This window comes from Oncorhynchus gorbuscha, linkage group LG08 (genome assembly GCF_021184085.1).
Source record: "Oncorhynchus gorbuscha isolate QuinsamMale2020 ecotype Even-year linkage group LG08, OgorEven_v1.0, whole genome shotgun sequence".
Lineage (NCBI taxonomy): Eukaryota > Metazoa > Chordata > Actinopteri > Salmoniformes > Salmonidae > Oncorhynchus > Oncorhynchus gorbuscha.
This window is the reverse complement of record NC_060180.1, coordinates 45,361,139-45,388,435: the sequence shown is the minus strand read 5'-3', so window position 1 is coordinate 45,388,435 and position 27,297 is coordinate 45,361,139. Positions and strand designations below refer to the sequence as shown.

Genomic DNA, 27,297 nt, shown 5'->3' with positions numbered 1-27,297 from the left:
CTAGCATTACTCTACTATTTGTAGCCATTTGCATAACTTTTGATATGTGACTTTTAATTTGAAGACAAACAGCAAATTCCACTATTGTGGCGAGCTTCACATAGGTGAAACTAGAGGCCATGAGTAACTTGGTCAAAAAGAATGGCACCAAATTGGCCTATATGTAACACTGTTATAAACAGTCTCACTTAAACCCTCATATCTGCTGCCCCCTTTGAACTAGAGACTTGAAACTTTGTTTGTATGTGTCTTTCCTCATGCTGAACAAATTTGCCTCAAGAAGCCATAAGGTCTGTTAGGATTGATTTTCCTCCATCTTGGACATTTTTGAAAACCTTTGAAAACGTCTTCTCATGAACCAGTCCAAATAACACCAATTCGTTATGTAGGCATTTGGCACACCTCTTCAGGGGTGTAGGAATGGGTGGGGAGCCAGGCCCACCCAATCAGATTGAGCAAAAACCTAAACTGTATACATTATTAAAATACCCAGTACTTCAGTCTTTTAATGGTGTTGAGAAACAAATGTTGCTGCATTCAAATATGGCTGGACTGTACTTATAGATGCACGTCAGCGCATATGCTTATGCTAAGAATACTTTTAAAATATTCTTCTCACGAACCATAACTCAGATTGACTCCAATGAATTAGTCTCTAATGAATTTGACAATGATAAGTTGCTGCATTCAAAGTTGTCCACGCTACACCACTAGATGGCACCATATCACACCAGGGCTATAAGAACTGAACAGATGGACATGGGGCCATGAAACTTGGTATGTAAACCTAGTGGTGGAAAATGTATCAAATTGTCATACCTGAGTAAAAGTAAAGATACCTTAATAGAAAATGACTCAAGTAAAAGTCACCCAGTAAAATACTACTTGAGTAAAAGTCTAAAAGTATTTGGTTTTAAATATACTTAAGTGTCAAAAGTAAATGTAATTGCTAAAATATACTTAATTATCAAAAGTTAAAGTATAAATCACTTCACATTCCTTATATTAAGCAAACCAGACAGCACCATTTTCTTTTTTTAAGGATAGCCAGGGGCACACTCCAACACTCAGATATAATTTACAAACAAAGCATTTGTGTTTAGTGAGTCTGTCAGATTAGACGCAGTAGGGAGGTCCAGGGATGTTCTCTTGAGAAGTGCGAGAATTTGACTATTTTCCTGTCCTGCTAAGCATTCGAAATGTAATGAGTACTTTTGGGTGTCAGGGAAAATGAATGGAGTAAACAGTAAATTATTTTCTTTAGGAATGTACTGAAGTAAAAGTAAAAGTTTTTCAAATATTAATAGTAAAGTAAAGTACAGATACCCCCCAAAAACTACTTAAGTAGTACTTTAAAGTATTTTTACTTAAGTATTTTACACCGGTGTAAACCTTGTGTATGTCCTTAGAAGTTGTGTGAATATAAAGTCACCGCAACCTTAGAAGGCACCCCAAGACCAGTTGGTGGCACTTTAGATATCATTGGCACCAGTGGCACAATAGGATACTGTAGGGCTGGCACAAAGTGCTTCTTCTTGTCAACTGTATGCAATAATTTCCTCTGTGTTGTCTTAGGAATTCAGCATTCTCTGTTTTATCTCTCCAACCCCCATTGTGTCACCTCTGAGAAGCAGAGGTTACATCATGTAGGGTTGATATCTGATGTAGGGTTGATATCTGATTGGAGGAACTTTACAGTAACACTATTGATCAACAACTCAGATTTAGAATCCAAGCAACTCAGATGCTTATAAAAGGGTCTTAGATTCATTGTTCTTTCTCCACTTTGTTCCTGAACTGCTGTGGTGAGATCTCTTTCTTTCGCGCTCAGTCCCATGGACTTTTGGGGCATGGCCTTTCAGGCTATGATTTCTCTCTTTCTCTCTCATCATGCTTAGAATAATGCTTTGTTAATGTCGGTATTGCCATGCAACTTAAGCTTTATGTCGTGCATGGGAATCCTTTCATTTGACAAAGTAATTAAATAATACTTGTATTTAAAAATTTCCATTCTCAGACATTCCTTACTTGCCTATTACTTTAACCCAATAGTGTTCTTGCATATTTCTCAATCATCTTTATGAAGTCAGATAAATATTTTAATAGGCTAATTACTTCGTCTTATTATGAGTCGCATGTGAGGTGTTTATAATATCATACAGTATACACATGTCAGAAATTGCTGCCCACTACAATACTATAGCAATAACTATTGATCAAGTGGACTTTGTCTCGTGCAAATTAATGTTAGATTTAAACGATGCAAACGGACAGTGTGAAATATCATGATTACTATATTTGTTTAATCACATAATGTTGCCCTTATTGTAGAACCTGGAAGTCCTGCTGCTTGAGCAGTCAGCGTATTGCAGCTGTGAGAGTGTATTGAGGTATTTTAGAACACCGATGTGAACTGTACCAACTGAGATTTAAATAATTTACAAAAAAAACACATTTTGATCTAATAAAGTCCCAGAATTCAAAGATGACTGTAACAAACCAAGACACAAATGGTCACGACTCCCACTGAAGGTGGCTCCCCTTCCCATTCGGGTGGAGCTCGGCGGTCGTCGTCACCGGCCTATTAGCTGCCACTGATTTTTTTTCTTCTCCTCCCCCTCCTTGTCTGTTTATTAGTTACACCTGTTATCAATTAGGTTATTAGTTGGGCTTTATTAGCCAGCCGGCCCGCCTGCTGGGTGTGCGGGATTGTTTCATGTGTACTCGTTGTACACGCATGTATGTCACGGTTGTTCATGAACGTGAGCTGTTTTTGATACTGTTTAGTTGCCCTGTGTTTTGGGGTATTTGTTTTGAGTGGCGTCTGTTTTCACATGGTCGGTGTATAAAGAAATCGCCTACTCTGAACTCTCTGTCTCCTGCGTCTGACTCCTTCCTCCACTACACCCCGGGCATTACACTAATGCTGAAAAAATTTCACAAATCTTAACATAAACGTTAGTCAAATTGACCCGAGAATTGGTATATAAACTCAGTACATTAAGTAATGACTTTAAGATTGATTACCTGTTGCAATGCGAAGATGCATGCAAACCAACCTACAGCATTAGACTACACTTCACTAGCATCATCCTTATGGCATTGCAAGATAAACATGGTAATCTTTTCACTGCACATAACGGAAGATACTGTAGTTCCTACGTGATAAGAGTGCTTGCTTTGTTATCCAACTGATTGTGTCTGTGCTGTCATCCTGTCAACCCCTTTCATTGCTACTTGTAACTATATTTTCATTGTCATATTTTTTTACAAAACATTTTTAAAATACAGGATTACTTGATATGGAGGCTATGGGATGGGGCTATAACAGTAAATAATAGTCATTCTGAGCTACAGTTAACCGCCAAAATAACGAAACACTTGAGTAAATGAGGGATACTAAGTATATTGAAAACAAAGTATATCTCAACATGCTTAGGGTCATGTATTAAAATGCTGTGCAGGCCATTATTTTGGCAACCATGGCCATGCCCCTATAGGATGACAATGCCCCTATCTACAGGGCACGAGTGGTCACTGAATGGTTTGGATGAGCATGAAAGTGATGTAAACCATGGTTGGTGTTTCCTTTATTTTGTCAGTTACCTGTATATGCACTGAGTGTACAAAACATTAAGAACACCTGCTCTTTCCGTGACATAGACGGAACAGGTGAAAGCTATGATCCCTTATTGATGTCACGTGTTAAATCCACTCCAATCAAGTGTAGATGAAGTGTAGGAGACCGTTTTAAAGAATGATTTTTAAGCCTTAAGGTAAATGAGACATGGATTGTATATGTGTGCCATTCAGAAGGTGAATGGTCAAGACAAAATATTAAATTGCTTTTGAACGGGGTATGGTGGTAGGTGCCAGGCGCACCGGTTTGAGTGTGTCAAGAACTGCAGCGCTGTTTAGTTTTTCACGCTCAACACTTTCCCGTGTGTATCAGGAATAGTCCACCACCCAAAAGCCAACTTGACACAACTGTGGGAAGCATTGGAGTCAAAATGGGCCAGCATCCCTGTGGAACGCTTTCGACACCTTGCAAAGTCCATGACCCGACGAATTGAGGCTGTTTTGAGGGTAAAATGGGTTGCAAACTCAGTATTAGGAAGGTGTTCTTAATGTTTGTATACTCAGTGTATATTAGTACTGGTATCTTTACTGTAGAGTAGTCTGCTGCACCTTGACATGACCAGGTAATATTGCAGTCATCACATCACCATTATACTTCTACTTATGTAATGCATATTCATGTGTAATGCATAATTCATTAAGTCTTAGTAAATGTGTACTTGATAAATGTATATTTACTCCTGTTGGGTTCAGTTGCTGAGAGGGTGTCTGCCTTTATTACTGTTGATGTAGTTAGGATGACACAGTGTGCCTGAGGTCTAATATCAAAAAGGCTGCTCTACATGTTATGAGGAGATTATACATTTTCTGAGGCTGTCCTAGGGCTATGAGGACACGTCTAGGCTAAGTATATTTGTAATTTGCCTTGGCAACCTGAAAACACATGTCATGTTGAATAAGGAGTCGTGTAGAAGATATAATTTGTGTTCAAGTATCCATAACAGTACATAATGAAAAAGTGATATAATTGTTTACTATAGGTCCCACAAAGAGTGGGTAAGGTACAGCTCTGACCAGGTTAAAGTAAGCCAACAAGAGCAAGTATTGGCGGAGGATGGTGAAGTTTCCTCTACTCTTATTGCCAGTTTAACCGCTTTGCATGAGAAGGCAAACATAGCATTCCAGAAGGCAGAAAATACATTCAAAATTGGTACAACTTCTGCCTTCTCAGTTTTCAGTTTAATCATGATATTACAGGACTCCCCTGAAGACTGATTGCTTCCCTGAAGTTATTGTTGCTATGCTTGTTGTGTCATACTGTGCCCTGAAATGTAAAAATGGTGTTGTTTGGGAGGAGTGCAAGGGCGAATTGAGTTATTGCACACACGCACTTCACAGAGTAGGTGTTCCCTAATGGAAATATGGAAATACATGCTAGGACGTGCCAATAGCCTCACGCTAGCTCGTGCTTTGCTCTGCCCTGCTCCCTGCTTGTTCTGAATGCTAGGATTAGTTTGCTCCCATTGGAAACAACAGACCATGGTCTATCTTGGGTTAGTTATCAAAAATGATTTGGTTGAGCCATTCCTATAGTGAAAATAAATGGGGAAAAGAATAGTGCTTTGGGATAAAAGCTGATTTTGATTTATTTTAATGAATCTTTATTTAAACTCTGAAAATAAGGTCTGAGGTTAACACAGGCTTAGGAGATCTTATACATTTTGTTCTATGACATATCAGTCAGTTAACATGACCTTTATGAATTATGGAGCCTTTATATGCTTTGTGAGGTTAGCTGATGAAGATTATCTCAAAGAACAAAATGTATAAGATCTCCTAAGCCTGTGTTTACCAGAAACCTTATTTTTGGCGTTTATAGAAAAACCCTACAAAAACTCAATTTTCCCATAGGCTTTTCCCAATGAACCATGGCGCAGAGTTAGTGTACAAAGGGACGCCATTACTATTGATCTCTATTGCTTCAAGTAGGCCTATAGATAATCTACCATTTAAAAAATGAAACAATTCAAATAATTAAACATGACGTAGAAAGTTAAGCAACGTTGCCATAGACCTAATATGTTGACCTTTAGGTTATTGGTTAGGCTACATTGAAATGCGTGAGCTTTTAGATATAAGCCTAATAGATATGAAAATTGAAGTGGCTCAGATGTAGCCTAATGGCTTAATTGTAGGTAGGTCTATTGATTGTGCATACAGTGCCTTCAGAAAGTATTCACACTCCTTTACTTTTCCCAAATGCTGTTGTGTTACAGCCTGCATTTAAAATGGATTAAAGAGAATTGTATTGTCACTGGTCTACACACAGTACCCCATAATGTCAAAGTGGAATTATGTTGTTAGAAATGTTTACAAAGCTGGAATGTCTTGAGTCAATACGTATTCAACCCAATAACACTTGAAACTTAAAACTCTAGGTACAATAAAGGCCTGTACAGTAAGTCCCAGATGCTTAGGTATGAGAATGTGTTCCTCCATGACATGACAGCGGTAGAATTTACAGACCAGTCCTTGTAGGAACAGTCCAGGCAATGGTTATAAAACATGAACAAAATCAACTCCCTCGAAACACAGCTAGTTCTCTTCTCAGTGTTAGGAAACAGCCAAAAGACCGGACTGTATTGTGATTAGCAGCATGTGTTTAGCAGCAGGTCATACAGTGTTTAATGCCGAGTCAGCAACGGGGAATGCCAGACGAACACTATGTTCCTGTTCTGAGTGCCCATGGCATGCAGCAAAAGGAAAGGGACCCAAAATGAGGAAAACAAATGTATAGAAATTGTGTACGAACTAGATTTGCAATCACATCTTGAAAATGTACACTACAGACATTCCTGTGTACCTCATAAAACCTGTCAGTCAGACCCATAAAAACACACAGTATGTTCAAACCACCTTCTCACTAGATGTGCTACTGTACAACATTAATAAATCATGTGCATTTTGGTGGGATACTAAACGGTCTACCAATTACACAGTGAATATCCTACAAGAAAATGGAATTGATTGACTTCAATCCTGTTTACGAAACACACAACACAGAAAAATGACGGTCACACAGAGACTGTGTGTGTGTGTGTGTGTGGGGTTTACTGGTACAATATTAATGTAAATTTAAACAGTTTATACCACATGTATATTCGTAGGCTCACACGAAATTAAATAATAATACATGCATACATACTGAGAAATTATCATATTAATCGCACAGGATTTTGTAATTATACCTATGTTATGTAGAGAAATGAAAAACAAAACATGTCTCAGTCTAATACCCACGCATCCTCCCCCCACCCGGAAACCACGTTTTCCACCCCTCAGCCAAGGTTTCTTATCAACCGAGGATACTTTTACATCCACCCTCCTGCCCCCCTGTCCTGGCGACTAGAGAAAACCCTCCTCATACCACCCCTTCCCTGTGGGCAAGAAAGTGAAAAAAGTAAATATATACGGTGCATTCGGTAAGTATTCAGACTTTTTCCACATTTTGTTATGTTACAGTCTTATTCTAGAATTGATTAAATCGCTTTTTCCCTCACATCAATATGCACACAATACCCCATAATGACAAAGCAAAAACTGGTTTTTAGAAATGTTTGCAAATGTATTAAAAATATAAACCTTAAGTGGCACATTTACATAAGTATTCAGACCCTTTACTCTACTTTGTTGAAGCGATTACAGCCTCAAGTCTTCTTGGGTATGACGCTAAAAGCTTGGCACACCTGTATTTGGGGAGTTTGTCCCATTCTTCTCTGCATATCGTCCCAAGCTCTGTCAGGTTGGATGGGAGAGCATTGCTACATGTTCGATCGGGTTCAAGTCCTGGCTCTGGCTGGGCCACTCAAGGACATTTAGAGACTTGTCCTGAAGCAGCTCCTGCATTGGCTTGGCTGTGTGCTTAGGGTCATTGTCCTGTTGGAAGGTGAACATTTGCCCCCAGTCTGAGGTCCTGAGCGCTCTGTATGATCTCTCTGTAATTTGCTCTGTTCATCTTTGCCTCGATCCTGACTAGTCTCCCAGTCCCTGCCGCTAAAAAACATCCCCACAGCATGATGCTGCCATCACCATGCTTCACTGTAGGGATGGTATTGGCCAGGTGATGAGCGGTGCCTGGTTTCCTCCAGATGGGACGCTTGTCATATAGGCCAAAGAGTTCAATCTTGATTTCATCAGACCAGAGAATCTTGTTTTTCATTGTCTGAGAGTCTTTTAGGTGTCATTTGGTAAACTCCAAGAGGGCTGTCATGTGCCTTTTACTGAGGAGTGACTTCCGTCTGGCCAATCTACCATAAAGGCCGGATTGGTGGAGTGCTGCAGAGATTGTGGTCCTTCTGGAAGGTTCTCCCATCTCCACAGAGTAGACCAAGGCCCTTCTCTACCCTGACCAAGGCCCTTCTCCACCTATTGCTCAGTTTGGCCGGGCGGCCAGCTCTAGGAAGACGCTTAGTGGTTCCAAACTTCTTCCATTTAAGAATGATGGAGGCCACTGTGTTCTTGTGGATCTTCAATGCTGCAGAAATGTTTTGGTACCCTTCCCCAGATATGTGCCTCGACACAATCCTGTCTCGGAGCTCTACGGACAATTCCTTTGACGTCATGGCTTGGTTTTTGCTCTGACATGGACTGTCAACTGTGGGACCTTCTATAGAGAGTTGGGTGTCTTTCCTAATCATGTCCAATCAATTGAATTTACCATAGCATGACTTTAATCAAGTTGTAGAAACATCTCAAGGATGATGAATGGAAATAGGATGCACCTGAGCTCAATTTCGAGTCTCATAGCAAAGGGTCTGATTTATGTAAATAAGTTATTACATTTTTGCAAAAATGTAATCTATTTCAGAATAAAGTTGTAACTTAAGGAACTGTGGAAAAGGTGAAGGGGTCTGAATCCTTTCTGAATGCATTGCACATAAAGTGGGTAAAACAGTATGTTATAATATTTAAGTGACCACTGTTATATTACTGCTGTTATGACCAGTGTTTCATGTCTATGTACCTAAGCAGCAGCCTCTAAGGTGCAGGGTTCAGTAACCGGGTGGTAGCCCGCAAGTGACAGTGATGAAAGTTCATGGCAGGTTACTGGGCGGAGGCCGGCTAGTGGTGACTATGTAACAGTCTGATGGCCTTGAGATGGAAGCTGTTTTTCAGTATCTTGTCTCAACTTTGACGCATTGGGGTGAACAGGCTGTGGCTCGGGTGGCTAAGGTCCTGGATGATCTTTTTAGCCTTCCTGTGACACCGGTGCTATAGATGTCCTGGAGGGAAGGCAGTGTGCCCCCATTGGAGAGCGGTTGCGGATGGTGCTTTTACCGTACCAGGCGGTGATACAGCTCGACAGGATGCTCTCAATGGTGAATCTGTAAAAGTTTGTGAGGGTCTTAGGTGCCAAGCTGAATTTCTTTAGCTTCCTGAGTTTGAAGAGGTGCATTTGCATCTTCTTCACCACTGTCTGTGTGGGTGGACCATTTCAGATTGCCAGTGATGTGTACGCTTAGGAACTTTAAGCTTTTCACCTTCTCCAATGCGGCCCAATTGATGTGGATGGGGGCGTGCTCCCTCTGCTGTCTCCGGAAGTCCACAATCAGCTCCTTCATTTTGTTGACATTGAGGGAGAGCTTATTTTCCTGGCACCACCCCGCCAGGGCCCTCACCTCCTCCCTGTAGTCTTTCTTGTCGTTGTTGGGAATCAAGCCTCCACTGTCTGCAAACTTGATGATTGAGTTGGAGACATGCGTGGCCACGCAGTCATGGGTGAATAGGGAGTACAGGAGGGGGCTGAGCATGCACCCTTGTGGGGCTCCTATGTTGAGGATTAGCGTAGTGTAGGTGTTGTTGCCTACCGTCACCACCTGGGGAGGCCTGTCATGAAGTCCAGTACTCAGTTGCACAAGGCAGGGTTCAGATCCAGGTTCATAGACTAATGCTGAGTTATAGTCGATGAACAACATTCTTACATAGGTATTCCTCTTGTCCAGATGGGAGAGGGCAGTGTGGTGGCAATTGCAACTTCCGTGGCGCTATTGCAGTGGGTCTAGGTTGTCGGGTAAGGTGGAGATGATATGGTCCTTAACTAACTTCTCAAAGCACTTCATGATGACACTTGTGAGTGCTACGAGGCGATAGTCATTTATACTGAATACAAATATAAACGCAACATGCAACAATTTCAATGATTTTATTGACTTACGGAAATCATAAGGAAATCAGTCAATTGAAACAAATTAATTAAGCCCGAATATATGGATTTCACATGACAGGGCTTAGGCACAGCCATGGGTGGGCCTGAGAGGATATAGGCCCAGCCGCTTGGGAGCCAGGCCCACCCACTGGGGAGCCAGGCCAGCCAATCAGAATTGGTTTTTCCCCACAAAATCACTTTATTACAGACATAAATGCTCTTCAGTTTCATCAGCTGTCCGTGTGGCTGGTCTCGGATGATCCCGCAGGTGAAGAAGCCGGATGTGGAGGTCCTGAGCTAGCGTGGTTACTTGTGGTCTGAAGTTTAGAGGCCGATTGGACGTACTGCCAATTGACTTTGGATGCGGCTTATGGTAGAGAAATTAACATTAAATTCTCTGGCAACAGCCATGGTGGACATTCCTGCAATCAGCATGCCAATTGCACACTCCTTCAAAACTTTACACATCTGTGGCATTGTGTTGTGTGACAAAACTTTACATTTTAGAGTGGTCTTTTATTGTCCCCAGTACAAGTTACACCTGTGTAATGATCATGCTGTTTAATCAGCTTACTGATATGCCACACTTGTCAGTTGGATGGATTATCTTGGCAAAGGAGAAATGCTCACTAACATTTAACATTTGAGAGAAATAAGCTTATTGTGCTTACAGAACATTTCTGGGAACTTTAATTTCAGCTTATGAAACATGGGACCAACACTTAGCATGTTGCGTTTATATTTTTGTTCGGTATAGTTCAGTTACCTTCGCTTTCTTGGGTACAGGAACAATGGTGGATATCTTGAAGCAAGTGGGGACAGAAGATGGTGTCCTTTGGTTGTGTATCTGACTCCTCAATTGTATACCTGTTTACGAATGTTGTATAACTTGAATTCCTGGCTCCGGTTGGAGATTGAACAACCACATTGTTTCCTTCTTTATTGATCACAGTGTGAGGTATCTTGTTGAAAGTTGTTGTCAACTTGTCTGTTTTGTCCTGTTTTAGGAGAACCTGGTCTCCTCAGAGTGTTTGGCTCTGCGATGGTTGTAGATCTTGGATTTCCCTTTCTGCTCAGCATCATAGTGTCTCCAGGTCACTCTGTGGTGTAGCTACAGTTTACATACACTTAGGTTGGAGTCATTAAAACATGTTTTTCAACCACTCCACAAATGTCTTGCAAACAAACTATAGTTTTGGCAAGTCGGTTAGGACATCTGCTTTGTGCATGACACAAGTCATTTTTCCAACAATTGTTTACAGACAGATTATTTCACTTATAATTCACTGTATCACAATTCCAGTGTGTCAGAAGTGTACATACACGAAGTTGACTGTGCCTTTAAACAGCTTGGAAAATTCCAGAAAATGCTGTTTGCAACTGCACATGGGGACAAAGATCGTACTTTTTGGAGAAATGTCCTCTGGTCTGATGAAACAAAAATAGAACTGTTTCGTTATGTTTGGAGGAAAAAGGGGGAGGCTTGCAAGCCAAAGAACACCATCCCAACTGTGAAGCACGGGGTGGCAGCATAATGTTGTGGGGGTGCTTTACTGCAGGAGGAACTGGTGCACTTTACAAAATAGATGGCATCATGAGGTTGGACAATGATGTGAATATATTGAAGCAACATTTCAAGACATCAGTCAGGAAGTTAAAGCTTGGTCGCAAATAAGTCTTCCAAATGGACAATCAAGCATACATCCAAAGTTGTGGCAAAATGACTTAAGGACAACAAAGTCAACGTATTGGAGTGGCCATCACAAAGCCCTGACCTCAATCACATTGAACATTTGTGGGCAGAACTGAAAAAGTGTGTGCGAGCAAGGAGGCCTTCAAACCTGACTCAGTTACACCAGCTCTGTCAAGAGGAATGGGCCAAAATTCACCCAATTTATTGTGGGAAGCTTGTGGAAGGCTACCTGAAAGGTTTGACCCAAGTTAAACAATTTAAAGAAAATGCTACCAAATACTAATTGAGTGTATGTAAACCTCTGACCCACTGGGAATGTGATGAAAGAAATAAAAGCTGAAACAAATCACTCTCTCTGCTATTATTCATATTTCACATTCTTAAAACATTCTTAAAATAAAGTGGTGATCCTAACTAATCTAAGACAGGGAATTTTTACTGGGATTAAATGTCAGGAATTGTGAAAAACGGAGTTTGAATGTATTTGGCTAAGGTGTATGTAAACTTCCGACTTCCAACTGTATATCCAGATGCGAGTGCAATGCTTTGAGCGAGGACTGTAAAAATGCCTCTCAAGTCTTATGATCAGGGGTTAGATCAAATTCCCTGCCATATACAAAAGGGTGCATCATGCTCAGTTTGTGAATATTTTCTTCACACTGACAGACTCCTGCTCACATAAAAGACTGGAACCATTTCTCTGTATTGTTCTTGCACGAGCACAGTTCCTAGGACCCACAGGACCTGCATCTGCTATTGCTTTTGTGGAAGTGTCTTTGTCAAAGTACGCCAATGTCACGACTTCAGACAGTTTCTCTTTTAATGTCTGAAATGCCTTCTGTTTCAGTCCGAGGTGGAATGTTGTATCCTTCTTGGTCAATTTCCACAGAGACTCTGAGAGTGTAGAGAACTGGGGAACGAACCTACTGCTATAGCACACTGAGCCTTGAAAGCTACAACCCTCTGATGCCGCCCCAGGCTCCGTCCTCAACCACTGCTCTCACTCTTTCAGCTATTGGCTCAATGCCCTTCTGTGAGAGTAACATGCCCATAAACACCAATTTGTCTATGTTGAACTGACATTTCTTTGAGTTGAGAGTCAGCCCACAGTTCTCCAGCCTATTGGGGACAGCATGTAGCCACTGGTCATGGGTCTCCTTGTCCGGGGCGTGGACGTTGATGTCATCCGATATGTTCTCCACCCCCTCGATGCCTGCCAGTGCTGTTGCGATTTCATGTTGATACTGCTCACTCGCCGATTAAACTCCAAATATGAGTCTTTTATATCTGTATATCCCATTATGCACGGAAAACGTTGTTATGCCTCCCGACTCTGGTGTTGGCTCCAATTGATAATAGCCCCATTTAAGATCCAGTTTACTGAACATGACAGACCCATTCATTCCTTGCAAAAGTTCATCTACTGTGGGGATTTGGTACCTGCCACGTATGATTGCTGTGTTCGCTTGTCTCATTCCCAGACACAGTCTTATGTCGCCGTCCGGTTTTGGCACTACCACTACCGGATTCACCCATGGTGTGGCACCATCCACTCTCTCCATTAAGTTTTGTAGTTCCTCTGTCTTTTTCACCATAGCTTCTCTCAGGCGGTATGGTTTACTCCTAAGGGCCTGTGCTACTGCTGTCACATTTTTTATCAACATGTAGGCTGATCTGCTTTGTGTTTAGCTTACCCACCCCTTCAAACAACTTGGGGTATTGGTGATTTATCTGTGTTTTCACATTTGTCACTGCTGCTATGTCAACACCGACTTTTAGCACACCCAATTTGATGGCAGTCTCTTTACCTAGCAACGGTTACCTTACAATTAACTCAGCCTGTGTGCTGCGCTTGCTCGCCTGTCTTTATTTGGCATGTGAAAACCCCTTTTACTGGTAATGAAATGCTTGATGAGTATGCATTAGCTTTTTATCAGTCAGTGATGAACGGCACCTGATCTCCTTGGCTTTCAACATTTCCCATGTGCTCTCATCTACTATGTTACTGGTGGCCCCAGAGTCATTTAACATGAATAAATTGACCCCTCCCACTGAGGACGTGATCCCATCTGTGTTACTGTTCTCATTTACCACAAATGCATAGTCTCGGTTTTGTTCCTCTGAAATAACATATTTCACAGTCTGTGTCGAGTAACCTTTGGTCTTGCACATTTTTGCAAAATGGTCCTTCCCATTACATTTCTTGCAGGTCTGCCCAGGTGCTGGACAAGAAAGGTCCTTTGCAAAACGATCTGCATGTCCACAATGATATCACTTCTTTTCGTCTTTTCCTTCTGCATTCTGTCTCCGCCTCTTTTTGTGTTATTTCCCCTCCTTTTTGAAAAAATCTTTAGCATCTGTACTCACATGCATTGCGGACATTTGCACTTCAATTCTTTCATTGTGCGACTAGCTCTAATGACCGCGCTAATGTTAGCCCATCGCCCTCCTCCAATAGTTTTCAGCGCACACATTCCGTATTACACTTGCTCAGTATAGCATCTCTAATCTGATTGTCCTTATCTCCAGCAAAGACACAGTCTTTAGCTGCTTGTCTAAGACGAGTAACAAATTGCTAAATTTCTCAGCAGTTTTCTGTGTCAGTTGATAAAAGGTCTGTCTCGCGAACACTGTGTTCACCTGTGGCACGAAGTATGCATTTAACACAGCCACAGCCCTGACCTTGTCAGTTGGTTCTCCGGTGTCTGCGAGTGTGGAGAAAATGTCCTGCACATCTGTCCCAGCATGATGTAGATGCAAAGCTCTCCTCCGTTGTTTTGTAACCGCATCAACGTCACCGGGTGGTATTAATCCTTTTACCATCCGTGAACAGCTCAAACGCCATCATCCACTTGGTCCAGCGTGGACCTAGGGTAGCAGGCTCACTGTAGCAGTCAAACTTTGGTACAGTGTTTTTCATCTTGACGACACAAACTCACTTTTCAGATTTAACTATAATTTTCAAACGTTATCCTCGTCGCCATTGTTCAATCCTATACTTACAACTTGTGCGAAGTACTGAATTAAATCAACCAGACTCAAGTGGTAAACGTCAATATGTCTTTACTCCATCACTGTCCGTGTAACAAACCCCACATTCCTTTACTGATTTGGTGACTTCCTATATCTGTACGTCACATCAAAACACTAATCCACTGTTCAAAATCCACAGTAATTCAGTTTTGACTTATTACCTAATATGGTTCCATAAATATCATTCAACAATGCGTGGGAAGTGGGGCTATGTAGGAAAAAGTTCTACTCAAAACCCCAAATTCAGCAATTTTATTGTTCAGAGCTTTGTGATGCATGCTCCTCAAATATTAGGTCTGCTGTTTGCCTGGATTTGACTCGACTGACCCATATGCACTCTCAAGTTAGACAAGGACTAAATTAAAAGGTATGCCAGTCTGTTTTGCTAAGTTCCCTACTCACGCAAATCATCCTGAAGTAAAGGACAGGAATGAAGGGTGGAAAGTATTTTCCCACCTCATAATTGCTGTTGTTCTTTGATGTGGGTATAAGGGTATATTTCCAAAGGCACCTGCCAGGTTCATCCTGAATGGAATGTTCCTTCAGGCATTCCTCAAGCACATTCTGTAATCTCCTTTAGTCTTCTCTCAATCCGGACTCACTCTGGCTGAACAAAAAATTCCAGGAGGGGTCAAACATTCCAAACTCTCTTAGGCAAAGTACTCCTCTTGTTAAGAAAGACATTTGGGTTAGACATACATTTACTTATCCACCCACACCCAGATGGGTGACTGACAGGCATTTCAAATATGATTAGAGATAATAATAATAATTGTAATAACTTTTCAATTCAGTTAAAAATATATATATTTTTTAAGTACTAACAAAGAAAAAAGACAGTAAGAAGGAGAATTAAAATAAAATATCTGAGATATAAGATGAGGCTAAACCAGGCCTTAATAAACGTGATTAATAACATTTTGAAATATATTCTAAAGTGACTGGTAGCCAGTGTAGAGAAGCTAAATAGGTGTGATATGGTTGCATTTTCTGGTGCCGAGCTGCAGCATTTTGAACTAACTGTAGACGACGGAGTGATTTATGACTGAGACATATACAAAGAGTTACAGTAATATAGGTGTGAGGAAATAAAAACACAACTTTCTTTAGATCAGTGACTGAAATAAAATACATGACTTTAGATATATAGGACTGGGCAACCTTCTTTACAAGGTTTAGGTCAAAGTCAACAAAATCGGCAAGATTTTTGGCCATAGCCTTTACATTGGTGGACAAATGTCCAAGGTTATTCACAATCTGTGTTCTAGCAAGGTGGGGGCCAAATAATAAAAAACGGATATAATTGAGCTCGAAAACTTGTGAAGGCTAGCTACGCTAGCGTGGTCGCTGAGTCTGATCGGTAAATAAAGCTGTGTGTCATCCGCATAGCAGTGAAACTGAATGTTATGCTTGCGGATGATGTCACCAAGGGGAAGCATTTACAGGGAAAAAAAGGAAGGGGCCCAGAATTTACCCCTGAGGGACACCATAGTGAATAGTTGCTGGGGACAATACTGAACCACCCATGCTCACTGAGAAACACCAGCCACATGAATATGACCTGAACTAGTCAATACTATTGATCATAACATCCTCGTTGACCGACTGGAGAGGTGGTTGGGAATCTTGCCCGGAGATTCCCAACCACCTCTCCAGTCGGTCAACGAGGATGTTATGATCAATAGTATCACATGTGGAAATGAGATCCAAAAGAACTAGAATAGAGCATTCACTGGCATCAGCAGCCAACTGGAGGTCATTACTGTCTTTCAATAAAGCAGTTTCCGTACTGTGAAGTTTGCAGAAGCCTGACTGGAATTTTTCAAATACGTTGTTTTTGTTCAAATAAGCCACCAATTGCTTGAAAACAACTTTTTTTTTAAAAGTTTAGAGATCGTGCCTTCAGAAGCCAGCAGCATACTCCCCTGCATCCCAGTGCTGGCCTGCTTCTGAAACTAAGCAGGGTTGGTACTGCTCGGTCCCTGGATGGGAGACCAGATGCTGCTGGAAGTGGTGTTGGAGGGCCAGTAGGAGGCCCTTTCCTCTGGTCTAAAAAAATATCCCAATGATTGGGGTAAACTGAACCAGGGTGTCTGTAGTGACGCCTCTAGCACTGAGATGCAGTGCCTTAGACCACTGCACCACTCGGGTGCCCTGTGTAGGGTGCTGTCTTTCAGATGGGACGTTAAATGTGTGTCCTGACTCTCTGTGGTCACTTATTGCAAGAGTAGGGATGTTAACCCCCGGTGTCCTGGCTAAATTCACAATCTGGCCCTCATACAATCACCTAATCATCCCCAGATTACAATTGGCTCATTCATCCCCCTCTTCCCTGTAAAAATTCCCCAGGTCGTTGCTGTGAATGTGTTCTCAGTCAACTTACCTGGTTAAAGAAAATATAATTACCCATTTTGTCATGTTACAGCAAGGTGAGACTCTGGCAAACAGTTTATTCTTGGTTTTAACTGGTGCCACCGAGTCTAAAGTAGCCTGACATATGTCATGAAAACTGTTCAGCAACTCATCGGTGTGATGACAAAGAACAAGAACATCAGTAGAGGATACTAAAAGCCTTCACGAATGTTCTAGCAGTTGTGGAGAAAAGGATGTGTGGGCGAGTGGTGACAGATATTTGTAGGAGGAGGAGAAAGCATTTTAATAGTTCTAAGCCCTTAGATCGCAATATCTATTTACTAAGCTAAGATGGTCGCAAAATGGATCCTTTAGCCACTTGATTTTGAACTTTAGGACCCCATAGGTATACAAAGTATTTGATGAAACATTAAATTTGGCCCCTTCTGCTTTAGCCCATAGAAATGCATTGAATAACACATTCATACATGGAAAAACAGAAAGTCCAAAAATAAATAATAAGGAACAAGGTTTTGAACTGTCTGTCCTATATCTGAGATATAAGTAAAAGGAATATTGAAAAATATATAATAATGTACAGCCCGGTACTGGGTTGGTTACCTTCAATTGACTCCCCTGAAGCTGGTAGGCGTCATAGAGCAGAACAATCGACACATTTACGCACATGAGCGTCTCCTGTGTCGATATTGGTGTCATATGGTTCATTCCTAACGGTCAATTTTGTGAGAAGACCTCTTCGAAATGAGGACGTTCAAGATAGAGAGTTCAGACAACTGCCATAAAGCTTGTGGATGTCATAGAGCCAAACAACTGTGAGAGTCTCCCCTTTCGATATTGGTGACATATTCATTTGTGGCTCACACCGTTCTGGTTTTACAGACAATTTCGTGAATATTTTCTTGTCCGGATCCTCTCATGTGTAGAAAAAGGCAGCTCTCACAAGCCCCATGTTATGGAATAGGTGCAAACTTTAAATCAGCGGAAACAGTGGATTGGGCTGCAGGGACCAAAGTAAGTCTCTAGCATAAACACGTGTCAATCGACTCAAAATATTGTTTTTACTATACTGAGATGGTCATAGACACACACATCAATAGTTTACAAATTATCAGTATTCAGACCATAGGACAGCACGAGATCAATAGTATAGCCTTTGTTGTGTATAGGCCCTGTGGCATGTAGAATAAAGTTAAAGGACTCGAACAGGTTAAGAAACTCCCCAACAAGTGCATTATTTGGATAACACACATTGTTAAGATCTCCAAGAATAATAAGCCTGTCATATTTAGCGTAGCAAAAGATAGCAGGTCAGAGAATTCTGCAATGAACAAACTATTTGGTTTAGGAGGCCAGTACACTAAAATATACAAAGTGGGCTGTTTCTTGTTCAAGCTAAAGATAAGGATCTAAAACTAGGAAAATTTGACACATGACACAGGGCTACATACAGTACATTCCGAAAGTATTCAGACCCATTCCTTTTTTCCACATTTTAACATGGATAAAATATTTTTTCCCTCCAGAATCTACACACCATACCCCATAATCACAAAGCGTAAACAGTTTTTAGACATTTTTACAATTGCATAAAACATTTAAAAACGATACCTTATTTACATAAGTATTCAGACCCTTTACTATGAGACTCTAAATTGAGCTCAGGTACATCCTGTCTCCATTGATCATCCTTGAGATGTTTCAACGACTTGATTGGACTCCACCTGTGGTAAATTCAATTGATTGGACTTGATTTGGAAAGGCACACACCTGTCTATATAAGGTCCCAGAGTTGACAAGGCATGTCAGAGCAAAACCCAACTCATGAGGTCCAAGGAATTGTTCGAAAGAGCTCTGAGACAGGATTCTGTCGAGGCACAGATCTGGGGAAGGGTAACAAAAAATGTCTGCGGTATTGAAGGTCCCAAAGAACACAGTGGCCTCCATCGTTCTTTAATGGTAGAAGTTTGGAACCACCAAGACTCTTCCTAGAGCTGGCCCCCTGGCCAAACTGTACAATTAGGGGAGAAGGGCCTTGGTCAGGGAGGTTACGAAGAACTCGAGGGTGACTCTAACAGAGCTCTACAGTTCCTCTGCGGACAAGGGAGAACCTTCCAGAAGGACCACCATTTCTGCAGCACCCCACCAATCAGGCCTTTATGGTAGAGTGGCCAGATGGAAGCCACTCCTCAGTAAAAGGCACATGACAGCCCACTTGGAGTTTGCCAAAAGGCACCCAATGACTCTCAGAGCATAAGAAACAAGATTCTCTGGTTTGATGAAACCAAGATTGAACTATGAAAACGGATTTCTTATAATTGAGCTCAAAAACTTGTGAAGGCTAGCTACGCTAGCTTGGTCGCTGAGTCTGATCGGTAAATAAAGCTGTGTGTCATCCGCATAGCAGTGAAACTGAATGTTATGCTTGCGGATGATGACACCAAGGGGAAGCATTTACAGGGAAAAAAGGAAGGGGCCCAGAATTTACCCCTGAGGGACACCATAGTGAATAGGTGCTAGGGACAATACTGAACCACCCATGCTCACTGAGAAACACCAGCCACATGAATATGACCTGAATTAGTCAATACTATTGATCATAACATCCTCGTTGACTGACTGGAGAGGTGGTTGGGAATCTTGCCCGGAGATTCCCAACCACCTCTCCAGTCGGTCAACGAGGATGTTATGATCAATAGTATCACATGCGGAAATGAGATCCAAAAGAACTAGAATAGAGCATTCACTGGCATCAGCAGCCAACTGGAGGTCATTACTGTCTTTCAATAAAGCAGTTTCCGTACTGTGAAGTTTGCAGAAGCCTGACTGGAATTTTTCAAATAAATTGTTTATATTCAAATAAGCCACCAATTGCTTGAAAACAACTTTTTTTTAAGTTTAGAGATCGTGCCTTCAGAAGCCAGCAGCATACTCCCCTGCATCCCAGTGCTGGCCTGCTTCTGAAACTAAGCAGGGTTGGTACTGGTCGGTCCCTGGATGGGAGACCAGATGCTGCTGGAAGTGGTGTTGGAGGGCCAGTAGGAGGCCCTTTCCTCTGGTCTAAAAAAAATTGATAAAATATTTTTTTCCCTCCTGAAACTACACACCATACCCCATAATCATAAAGCGTAAACAGTTTTTAGAAATGTTTACAAATGCATAAAAAATAAAAAAGATACCTTATTTACATAAGTATTCAGACCCTTTACTATGAGACTCTAAATTGAGCTCAGGTACATCCTGTCTCCATTGATCATCCTTGAGATGTTTCAACGACTTGATTGGACTCCACCTGTGGTAAATTCAATTGATTGGACTTGATTTGGAAAGGCACACACCTGTCTATATAAGGTCCCAGAGTTGACAAGGCATGTCAGAGCAAAAAACAACTCATGAGGTCCAAGGAATTGTTCGAAAGAGCTCTGAGACAGGATTCTGTCGAGGCACAGATCTGGGGAAGGGTAACAAAAAATGTTTGCGGTATCGAAGGTCCCAAAGAACACAGTGGCCTCCATCGTTCTTTAATGGTAGAAGTTTGGAACCACCAAGACTCTTCCTAGAGCTGGCCGCCCGGCCAAACTGTACAATCAGGGGAGAAGGGCCTTGGTCAGGGAGGTTACGAAGAACTCGAGGGTCACTCTGACAGAGCTCTACAGTTCCTCTGCGGACAAGGGAGAACCTTCCAGAAGGACCACCATTTCTGCAGCACCCCACCAATCAGGCCTTTATGGTAGAGTGGCCAGATGGAAGCCACTCCTCAGTAAAAGGCACAATGACAGCCCACTTGGAGTTTGCCAAAAGGCACCCAATGACTCTCAGAGCATAAGAAACAAGATTATCTGGTTTGATGAAACCAAGATTGAACTCTTTGGCCTGAATGCCAAGCAACGCATCTGGAGGAGACCTGGCACCATCCCTACGGTGAAGCATGGTGGTGGCAGCATCATGCTGTGGGGATGTTTTTCAGCGGCAGGGACTGGGAGACTAGTCAGGATCGAGGCAATGATGAACGAAGCAAAGTACAGAGAGAGCCTTGATGAAAACCTGTTCTAGAGCGCCCAGGACCTCAGACTGGGGCAACGACCAGAAGCACACAGCCAAGACAATACATGAGTGGTTTTGGGACAAGTCTCTGAATGTCCTTGAGTGGCCCAGCCAGAGCCCGGACTTGAACCTGATCGAACATCTCTGAAGAGACCTGAAAATAGCTGTGCAGCGACGCTCCCCATCCAACCTGACAGAGCTTGAGAGGATCTACAGAGAAGAATGGGAGAAACTCCACAAATACAGGTGTGCCAAGCTTGTAGCTTCATGCCCAAGAAGAGTCGAAGCTGTAATCGCTGCCAAAAGGGTTTCAACAAAGTACTGAGTAAAGGGTCTGAATACACTTTTTTTTGTTTTTCTATTTGCACAAAAAAAAAAGTTAATATGGGTGTGTGTAGATTGGTGAGGGGAAAAAACGATTTAATCCATTTTAGAATAAGGCTGTAACTTAATTTTTTTTTTAACTTAAAAAAAAAGTCTAGGGGCCTGAATACTTGTCTCTATGAATACACTTGTCTCTATGAATGAAGGCTACCCCACCACCTTATCCAGACGGCCTGAATTGCTGTAGATAAGTAAAGGCTGGAGGAGTAGTTTCATTAAGACAACTAAAATCCTCGGGTTTAACTCAGGCTTCAGTAAAGCATGAAAATATCAATGTCATTGGAAATAATAAGATCACTGAACAACTTATTATTCAGATATCTTACATTCACTAAACCGATCGAGACATGAATAGCTTGCCGGATTAACAGAGGCATTCAGGGGAAACATAAATTAGGTCACTTACATTAACCGCACTACGGGACATAGTATGCTATCTCGGTTGCTAATTATGACAGGAAGGACTGGAGCAACACCAGACCAAGACAGCAATAATAAGATAATTAATTTGAAAACAAACAGTGACCACAGCTTGAGGGCAATATTCTAAACACCTGGGCTGACCTAACCCTAGGGAGACCGATTTCTTCCATTCAGTTAGCCATAGAAATATGTCGCTCATCTTGTAATATTTAGGCTTACTTTCATCCTAGCTCTCTAAGGAAATGGTTAAGAGTGCTGATCCATCACATTTAGCCCCTCCCAGGGCATCTCATATTCTCATAGTATCATCTGATGAGCTGTTTTCATCACGAATATGAACAGATAAAAAGTACCAGTTCCCCAGGGATCACAGGTATCTTTATACAGGTATTTTGATACCAATTGTGCATTTATTCCTTGTCATTATCTTTCTATAATCTTTCTTTCTGCATTTGTTGGAAAGTGTCCAAGCATTTCACTGTTAGTCTACACCATGTTGTTTACAAGGCATGTGACAATTACAATTTGGGGCCCACTTTAGGACAGGAAAGACAACACATAAATATCTTAAAATAAATAGCCTAGTTTCCGACATGAAATAGCCTGTAACATGGTCATGGAAACCCTGTAAGAATTAAAGTAGACAGGGTGGTATTTGGCTTGAATGGAGGAAGCATTGGGAGACATTTCTCGCATAGCTTTGGAACAGTTCACCCGTCAGCTAACGCACACGTCAGATCTTTTTCGGATATAAAAGAGGAGAGGGGGACACCAGAGAACCCAGTAAGTCTGTAGGTAGTTTACATTGCGTATTCCGTGTGCAAACGCGTGGATTGATCCATCTAAATTAGCCTCTATCTTTGCTAAAATTGTACCAATACTATGTCAGTAGACATGAAGATTTTGGCGCTTTCCTTTGTTGTTTTCCTCTATGGGAGATTAAATTCGGTAAGAAAACATATAGCCTAATTCATGATCATTCATAGCCTACAAGAATATGCGTGATTGATTGCCAATGCCCAGGGTGGGTGGTGCTTGATGGCGATTAAGATCCCCACTCCATCCTACAGTCGAATATATTTTTTTTAGGAGAAATCACAAATTAAGTCAACATTTCTCTTATAACATGTTTCTGGTATTTTAGGCATCAGCATCTTGTCCCTCCGAATGTTCGTGTCCTCGTGAGGTAGGCCTACCCAGGTGCGAACCAGGAATCAGCTTTGTGTCAGACGGCTGTGGATGCTGCAAAGTCTGCGCTCGGCAGCTCAATGAAGACTGCAGCAAGACAGAGCCATGCGACGACATCAAGGGACTGGAGTGCAATCTTGGGGCTGCTTCTGGCACAGCTAAAGGCATCTGTCGTGGTATGATACAGTTGTATAGGAAACCATAATTCTGATACCCTGCTGCGGTCATTGATAGTCCATTACTTCTACAAATCTAGCTCCTATGGGTTTTGATGTAGAGATGTAGTTTAAAAAAACCGTGTTTATTGTTTTAAATAAGGAATTATGCTTCTGGTTTATTTACGGAGCATTCTCTATCATTAGAATATTACACTTGACTAGGGTTGCAAAGCTACCGGTAATTTACCAAAATTAGCAGAATCTTCAGTAATTCGGTAATTAAAAGGTAATATACTCGAATAACTTATAAAATATATATTCATATATAGCATTCATTTTTATATCTGTGTCCATATTGTCGATGTTTCTTGTGGATAGACCATATGGTTCAAGAGAAAATAGCCTAATTGATGAAAAAAGCATATATTCAACAATGGCATTATTTTTTACTTAACTTTTCAACTATTGACTATTTTCACAACTGCCACAAATTTAGCGCCAAAACAAAGACATTAAAATAAATACAAATGTGTAAAAACCCTCATTAAACACCAATGGTATTCACTAAGTTGATGGTTTATATTGAGGATAATTTTTAAAGCTTTGTCATTTTTATTTATATTTTAAAATATTATTTTTTAATTTGATATATTATACATGTAAAAGACTACACAGAGGGCCAGAGATAATTACAGACACCTGTGATAATCTGAAGGACCCCAAAAAAGGCCACTAGATCTCATCTGATACAATTCCCCCAAATATTTGAAAGTTAACACAATTCTGGTTATTTTCCTGGTAATGTTCGAAAGTTTCCAGTAATATACGCTGCCTTTGTAACCCTGCTCTTGACTCACATAGTAACAGTCTCCCCATCTGATTCTCCAAACAGCCAAAACAGATGGAAGACCCTGCGAGTACAACAGCAAGATCTACCAGAATGGAGAGAGCTTCCTTTCCAACTGCAAGCACCAGTGTACGTGCATGGATGGTGCCGTGGGGTGTATGCCCCTGTGCCCCCAGCAGCTCTCCCTGACCAAACTGGGCTGTGCCAAACCCAAGCTGGTCAAAGTACCTGGTCGCTACTGTGAGGAGCTAGTCTGCCCTGAGGAGGGGAACGTGTTGGGCTCAGCCTCAGCAGACAAGGTCAGAAAAGATGGCCGCCAGGATAAACATTCCGAAGATGACCTCACAAACAAGAACGAGCTGGTGTCTGTCGACAGAGGAGGACTCAAGTCTTTACCTGGTGAGTCAATTGAACTCTGTTTATTCCAGTGATTAGGTTAGTGGATTTATTGAGCTCCAATTAATGTCCAGCCTCAGTTAACATCCAGACGGAGTTAAATGCAAATTCCATTTATCAACAATCGATGTGTCATCCAGGGGTGTAGCCAGAAATTTGTTGGGGGTGGGCCTGCATAAATTTGGATGGGCCAAGTAGTATTTTTGTAATAATAATGTATCATTGTTTTGCTTTTTCTCAATCTGATTGGGTGGGCCTGGCTCCCCAGTGGGCAGGCTTGTGCCCACCCATGCCTTCGCCCCTGTTATCATCTCACATTAGATTTAAACCAGTAGAGGATGCTGAGGGGAGGACGGTTCATAGTAATGGCTGGAACAGAGTGAATGGAATGGCATCAAACCATGTGTGTGATGTATTTGTTTCCATTCAACTTATTCTGTTCCAGCCAATACCACGAGCCTGTCCTCCCCAATTAAGGTGCCACCAACCTCCTGTGATTTAAACTCATGTCCAATTTGCTTGAAGTTTTGTGGGACCTGGCCTCCATTGCACATTGAATAATTGTCTGGCCATCTTTTCCCCACAGCTTTCAGAAGTAAGCCTGAGAGTCGCCTGATGTCCAAGGGGAACAAGAGGTGTGTGACTCAGACCACAGCCTGGTCCCCCTGTGCCAAGTCCCATGGCACAGGAGTATCCTCCCGGCTCACCAACAACAACAGCCAGTGCAAGCTGGTGAAGGAGACTCGTCTCTGTGAGTTCCGCCTTGCTCCCAGTCAGCCTACTCCAGCCTCAAGGTATACATCAAATCAAACCGACAATGCCATGCCATGCCATCACCTGGGTGACACTGAATCATAAGGACATGTATGTCTAGTCCATCAACATTCGGATCACACATTGTTCTTCTTCTCCTCTCACCAACAGAAGGGTAAGGGGTGCAGTCGTATTGAAAAGGCCAGCCCTCCATTGAAACAGACCTACGCAGATTGCAGCAGTGTGAATAAGTTCCGTCCCAGGTACTGTGATTCCTGTCTGGACGGGCGCTGCTGCACCTCTCAGCAGACCCAGACTATGACGGTCTGCTTTGAGGACGGAGACACCTTCAGCAAGGATGTCATAGTCAGAGTCCTGTCCATGTGACTTCAACTGTTCCCATTGCAATGAGAGGCCCTGTATGTTCTACAGACTCTCCAATGATATCCACAAGTCCAGAGACTGAAGGGAAGGTTGAGGGAATAAAAGTGTGGGAGATGAGAATTAGGATAACTCCAGATGTGCACCGTTATGTTGGAGACATTTATTCAGAGGATTTTTTAAATGAATTGCTTCGTAATATTGGAGCGTTACTTGTTGCTTCGATATGGAGCGTAATGCTATGTTGAAATATTTCACTTCATTGACAACTTATGTTGTGTTTATTCAAACAAGGAATGAGATGCACTAGAGTTTTGAATGCATGCCTATGTTTTTGTGTATCTATTCAAAAAAAAGTACATTCAACATGAAAACTTTGAAAAGACAGTAGTAATATTTAGTAATAAATAGTAATATTTATCTATAACATTTTTACGTTTTATTAAGATGTGATAGGCCATAATGGAAAATTATATTTGAGCATTTATTTTGTTTTATGTATGTAATTAATAAAATATGTATTTATGGAACCTGATGCTCTGTCGTGAATGAGTAGATATCACATAATCCTATTGTGGCGCCGGAGGAGATGGCTGCCGTTTTACGGGCTTTTAACCAATTGTGCATGTTTTTTCTGCATTATTTGTAACTTATTTTGTACATAATTTTTCTGCCACCATCTTTTATGACCAAAAATAACTTCAGGATATCAGAACAGCGATTTCCCGCCTCGTACTGGACGGAGATTTACTTTAACGAGTCGGACGCAAAAGATTTACTTCAGACACTGGACAAGGCCCAAATCCCCGTCATTCGCATTAAGAAGAGATGGAGATATAAGGGTCATAGGTTGGGGTGCATTTTAAGAATCCGACAGCGAGTGGGTAACCCACCTCTACCATCAGGTCTATTAGCCAACATGCAATCACTGGATAATAAACGTGATGAGCTCCGATCAAGACTATCCTACCAACGGGACATTAAAAACTGTAATATCTTATGTTTCACTGAGTCGTGGCTGAACGACGACATGGATGACATTCAGCTGAATGGGTTTATGCTGCATCGGCAAGATAGAACATCTGCCTCCGGTAGGACAAGGGGTGGCGGTCTGTGTCTATTTGTCAATCACAGCTGGTGCACAAAATCAAATATTAATGAAGTTTCGAGGTTTGCTAGCCTGAGGTTTAGTATCTCATGATAAGCTGTAGAACACACTATTTACCAAGAGAGTTTTCATCTATATTTTAGCTGTCTATTTACCACCACAAACCGATGCTGGCACTAAGACCGCACTCAACAAGCTGTAAAAGGCCATAAGCAAACATGGAAATGTTCATCCAGAGGCGGTGCTCCTAGTGGCCGGGGACTTTAATACAGGAATCTTAAATCCATGTTTCCTCATTTCTACCAGCATGTTACATGTACAACCAGAAAAAAATCTATACCGCCTTTACTCCACACACAGAGACGTGTACAAAGCTCTCCTTCACCCTCCATTTGGCAAATCTGACCATAACTCTATCCTCCTGATTCCTGCTAACAAGCAAAAACTAAAGCAGGAATTACCAGTGACTCGCTCAAAACGGAAGTGGTCAGATGACACAGATGCTAAGCTACAGGACTGTTTTGCAAGCACAGACAGGAATATGTTCAGGGATTCTTCCGATGGCACTGTGGAGTTCACCGCATTGGTCACTGGCTTCATCAATAAGTGCATCGATGACGTCGTCCCACAGTGACCGTATGTACCCCAACCAGAAGCCATGGATTACAGGCAACATCCGGACTGAGCTAAAGGGTAGAGTTTCCACTTTCAAGAAGCGGGACTCTAACCCAGACG

The 27,297-nt window shown here is 41.8% G+C and overlaps 1 pseudogene; it reads left to right on the top strand.

Annotated features, from left to right (window-relative positions):
- Positions 1 to 22,530: 22,530 nt before the first annotated feature.
- LOC124040881 lies at positions 22,531 to 25,929 on the top strand (annotated as a pseudogene).
- Positions 25,930 to 27,297: the final 1,368 nt, after the last annotated feature.